The sequence below is a fragment of the Emys orbicularis genome, chromosome 15 (genome assembly GCF_028017835.1).
Source record: "Emys orbicularis isolate rEmyOrb1 chromosome 15, rEmyOrb1.hap1, whole genome shotgun sequence".
NCBI classification, from domain to species: Eukaryota; Metazoa; Chordata; order Testudines; family Emydidae; genus Emys; species Emys orbicularis.
The window spans coordinates 14,501,717-14,506,716 of record NC_088697.1 but is presented as its reverse complement, the minus strand read 5'-3'; the positions used below and the strand labels follow the sequence as shown (position 1 = coordinate 14,506,716).

The window sequence follows — 5,000 nt, the reverse complement described above, 5'->3', positions numbered from 1 at the left end:
GCTTCCTCCGGGTTGACCTGGTGGCCGAGCGGGGACTTTGACAATCTTTCGGACTTGGAAAAATTTTTCGGGCTTGGAAAAAATTGTCAGCCCGCTTCCTCCGGGTTGACCTGGTGGCCGAGCGGGGACTTGGACAATCTTTCGGACTTGGAAAAATTTTTCGGGCTTGGAAAAAATTGTCAGCCCGCTTCCTCCGGGTTGACCTGGTGGCCGAGCGGGGACTTGGACAATCTTTCGGACTTGGAAAAATTTTTCGGGCTTGGAAAAAATTGTCAGCCCGCTTCCTCCGGGTTGACCTGGTGGCCGAGCGGGGACTTGGACAATCTTTCGGACTTGGAAAAATTTTTCGGGCTTGGAAAAAATTGTCAGCCCGCTTCCTCCGGGTTGACCTGGTGGCCGAGCGGGGACTTGGACAATCTTTCGGACTTGGAAAAAAAAATTTCAGCCCGCTTCCTCCGGGTTGACCTGGTGGCCGAGCATCTCACCGTCCCCGGACGCAGCGAGGGACTGCCTCCCGGCCGTCAGGATCGGGCCCCTGGAAGTCTGGGTGGGGTGCGGGGGGGGGGGGGGGAATTGCCCGACGCCTCCGAGGAGCGCTACCGGGGTGGGCCGGGCCCCCCCTGCTCGAAAAGGAAAAGAAGGATCGGGCCCACGAGAGACAGGGACCCGGCCGCCAGGCAGGCCGACCTGGGTTCACCGTCCCCGGCCGCAGCGAGGGACTGCCTCCCGGCTGACTGGATCGGGCCCCTGGAAGTCTGGAAAAAGTTTAACCCGACGCCTCCGAGGAGGGGGCGCCCAGGGAAGGAGGGAGAACCGGGTTGACCTGGCAAAGCGGCCACCAGGTATACCAGTTAAAACCTATGGGTTGACCCGGTGGCCGGAAAGCATACCGGCCAGCCAGGTGAACCCCGTTCGATTCCACGGGTTGACCTGGTGCCCGGGAGGGGACTCGGACGGTTCCCCCCGGGGTACGCCTTCCTCGGCCCGAAGGAACAGGGTGCGAACCAGGCGCGGGGGCGGGGCGGGGAACCGCTGGAACCGCTGGGGGACGGGGGACGGGGAGGGGGGGAATGGATCGGGCCTGCCGGGACCCGGCCGCCAGGCAAGCCGCCCCGGGCTCACCCTCCCTGGCCGCAGCGAGGGACTGCCCCCCCCCCCCACCCCCGGCTGACAGGATCGGGCCCGCTGGAAGTCCGGGAAAATATTTTTCCCGACGCCGGAGGGAGGGGGGGGGGGGAGGGGAAGGGGCTCTGACGGGCCAGCCCGGGCCCCGGAGCTTGAAAAGGAAAAAAAAGGATCGGGCCCGCGAGAGACGGGGGCCCTGCCGCACGGGGCAGTCCGACCGGGGCTCGCCGTGCGGCAGGCCCGGGCGCCGGCAGGGGAAAGCGGGCGAGGAGGCGCGGAGCCGGGTGCCTACGGCCATACCGGACCGAACGCCCCCGATCCCGTCCGATCTCGGAAGGTAAACCGTCCCGGGCCTGGCTAGTACTTGGATGGGTGACCGCCTGGGAATCCCAGGTGCCGTAGGCAGCTTTTCCCGGTCCGAGCCAGCTCTCTCTCCTTTTTCTGGGGAGGAAGGAGAAGGGGGGGGGGGGGCGGGCCAGAAAGCCCCTCGTCGCTCCTGCCGAGTCGGAGGTCGCGGCCGCAGGTCACGGGTCGGGGCGCCTGGGGTCCGGCTCCCCCCAACACCCACCCGGCTTCCTCCGCGGAGGACCCCCGGCCACCGAAGCCGCTGGGGGAGACCCCGGGCATGGGGCGGACTGGCCCGGCCCCTCCCGGCCCCCCTGCGCCCGGCCGCCGGCCCGCGGGACCGCCCCGAATCCCCCCGCGGCCACCCAGGCGAGGCCTGGCCTGGAGGGCCCCACGGCGGGTGTCAGGCTCCCCGCCGCTTGCCCCACCGGGGACCCACGGCCACCGAAGCCGCTGGGGGGAGACCCCGGGCATGGGGCGGACTGGCGCGGCCCCTCCCGGCCCCCCTGCGCCCGGCCGCCGGCCCGCGGGACCGCCCCGAATCCCCCCGCGGCCACCCAGGCGAGGCCTGGCCTGGAGGGCCCCACGGCGGGTGTCAGGCTCCCCGCCGCTTGCCCCACCGGGGACCCACGGCCACCGAAGCCGCTGGGGGAGACCCCGGGCATGGGGCGGACTGGCCCGGCCCCTCCCGGCCCCCCTGCGCCCGGCCGCCGGCCCGCGGGACCGCCCCGAATCCCCCCCCGGCCACCCAGGCGAGGCCTGGCCTGGAGGGCCCCACGGCGGGTGTCAGGCTCCCCGCCGCTTGCCCCACCGGGGACCCACGGCCACCGAAGCCGCTGGGGGAGACCCCGGGCATGCGGCGGACTGGCCCGGACCCTCCCGGCCCCGCTGCGCCCGGCCGCCGGCCCGCGGGCCCGACCCGAATCCCCCCGCGGCCACCCAGGCGAGGCCTGGCCTGGAGGGCCCCACGGCGGGTCTGCAGCTCCCCCCGGGCTTCCTCCCCCGAGGACCCACGCCCCCCCTGAGCCGCAGGGGGAGACCCCGGGCCCGGGGCGGACTCGCTCGGGCCCCCCCCCTGCGCCCGGCCGCCGGCCCGCGGGACCGCCCCCGAATCCCCCCGCGGCCAGGCAGGAGAGGCCTGGCCTGGATGCCACGGAGGACCCGCGGCCCCCAAAGCCGCAGGAGGCGCCCCCGGCCCCGGGGCCGGTAAGCCCCGTGTCGCTCCCCCCCCCCTCACCCCCCCACCCCCCCCGCGCCTCGCTGCCGGGCACCGGGCACCGCCCCAGAGTCAGCCGCAGCCGGCCGGCCTGAGAGCTGCCCTCCTGTGTGAGACTACGTTGATACTAACCGGCCATCAGGCAGGTCAACCCCATTGCTAGACCTGGGTGGACCTGGTGGCCGAGCGGGGACTTAGGAAATTTTCCAGCCTTTTCCCGGGGCGTGACCTGTTGTCCCGGTGGGGACTTTGAAAATTTTACAGCCGCTTCCCGGGGCTTGACCGGTTGTCCTGAAGGCCCCCCACCCCCACCCCCACCCCCGGGCTCCTGCTCCCCTCTCCCCAGCCTCGGTGCTCCGCTCCCAGCCTCGGAGGCTGCCTCTCTGCGGCGGCTGCATCGCGTCCGAGGACGCTCACCCTCCGGAGGCTGGCTGTAAAGCCTGACACCCACCACCGCCGCCGCCCCGACTCTCCGAGGGGCGACTCTGAGGCCTCCCCCCACCCCCGGACCACCCTGGAGACGACTGCTAAGCCCCCACCCCCGGCCAGTCTAGGGGAAGACTGCTAAGCCTCTCCCCCCCCTGCCCCACCCACCCACACTGTCTGGGGGATGACTATTAAGCCTCCCCCCCGCCCAGCCTGGGGGAAGACTGTTAAGCCTCCCCCCCACCCACCCTGTCTGGGGGACGACTATTAAGCTTCCCCCCCGCCGGAGCGCCCGGGGGACGACTATTAAGCCTTCCCCCGGACTGCCCGGCGGACGACTGCGAAGCCTCCCGCTCAGCCTGGGGGAAGACTGTTAAGCCTCCCCCCCACCCACCCTGTCTGGGGGACGACTATTAAGCTTTCCCCTCCGGAGCGCCCGGGGGACGACTATTAAGCCTCCCCCGGACTGCCCGGGGGATGACTGCGAAGCCTCCCGCTTTGCCTGGGGGAAGACTGTTAAGCCTCCCCCCCCACCCACCCACCCACACTGTCTGGGGGACGACTGTTAAGCTTTCCCCCCCGGAGCGCCCGGGGGACGACTATTAAGCCTCCCCCGGACTGCCCGGGGGACGACTGCGAAGCCTCCCGCTCAGCCTGGGGGAAGACTGTTAAGCCTCCCCCCCCCCCACCCACCCACACTGTCTGGGGGACGACTATTAAGCTTTCCCCCCCGGAGCGCCCGGGGGACGACTATTAAGCCTTCCCCCGGACTGCCCGGGGGACGACTGCGAAGCCTCCCGCTCAGCCTGGGGGAAGACTGTTAAGCCTCCCCCCCACCCACCCTGTCTGGGGGACGACTATTAAGCTTTCCCCTCCGGAGCGCCCGGGGGACGACTATTAAGCCTTCCCCCGGACTGCCCGGGGGACGACTATTAAGCCTCCCCCGGACCTGCTCCATCTCGACTATTAAGCCCCCCTCTGTGGTCCTCAGGACCACTGCCGCGCGGCCCGCGGAGTGGGGTGACACCCGGGCCGCACAGCAAACCGGCCACCAGGTCAACCCATTGAATCCAATGGGTTGACCTGGTGGCCGGAAATCAAACCGGCCACCAGGTCAACCCATTAGATTCAGTGGGTTGACCTGGTGGCCGAGCGGGGACTTGGAAAATTTTACAGCCGCTTCCCCGGGGGTTGACCTGTTGTCCCGGTGGGGACTTTGAAATTTTTACAGCCGCTTCCCCGGGGGTTGACCGGTTGTCCTGAAGGCCCCCCACCCCACCCCCTCCCGGGCTCCTGCTCCCCTCTCCCCAGTCTCGGTGCTCCGCTCCCAGCCTCGGAGGCTGCCTCTCTGCGGCGGCTGCATCGCGTCCGAGGACGCTCACCCTCCGGAGGCTGGCTGTAAAGCCTGACACCCACCGCCGCCGCCGACCCGACTCTCCGAGGGACGACTCTGAGGCCTCCCCCCACCCCCGGACCACCCTGGAGACGACTGCTAAGCCTCCCCCACCGGACCGCCCGAGGGAAGACTGCTACGCCTCCCGCCAGCCCTTCCCCGCCCAGCCTAGGGGAAGACCGCTAAGCCTCCCCCCCCGCACAGTGTCTGGGGGACGACTATTAAGCCTTCCCCCCCCCCCGGAGCGCCCGGGGGACGACTATTAAGCCTTCCCCCGGACTGCCCGGGGGACGACTGCGAAGCCTCCCGCTCAGCCTGGGGGAAGACTGTTAAGCCTCCCCCCCACCCACCCTGTCTGGGGGACGACTATTAAGCTTTCCCCCCCGGAGCGCCCGGGGGACGACTATTAAGCCTTCCCCCGGACTGCCCGGGGGACGACTGCGAAGCCTCCCGCTCAGCCTGGGGGAAGACTGTTAAGCCTCCCCCCCACCCACC

The 5,000-nt window shown here is 70.4% G+C and overlaps 1 non-coding gene across 1 annotated transcript; it reads left to right on the top strand.

Annotated features, from left to right (window-relative positions):
- The first annotated feature begins 1,411 nt into the window (after positions 1–1,411).
- Positions 1,412–1,530, top strand: LOC135889870 (5S ribosomal RNA). Its single transcript, XR_010562186.1, has one exon. It is a non-coding gene; the product is annotated as a 5S ribosomal RNA (ribosomal RNA).
- Positions 1,531–5,000: the final 3,470 nt, after the last annotated feature.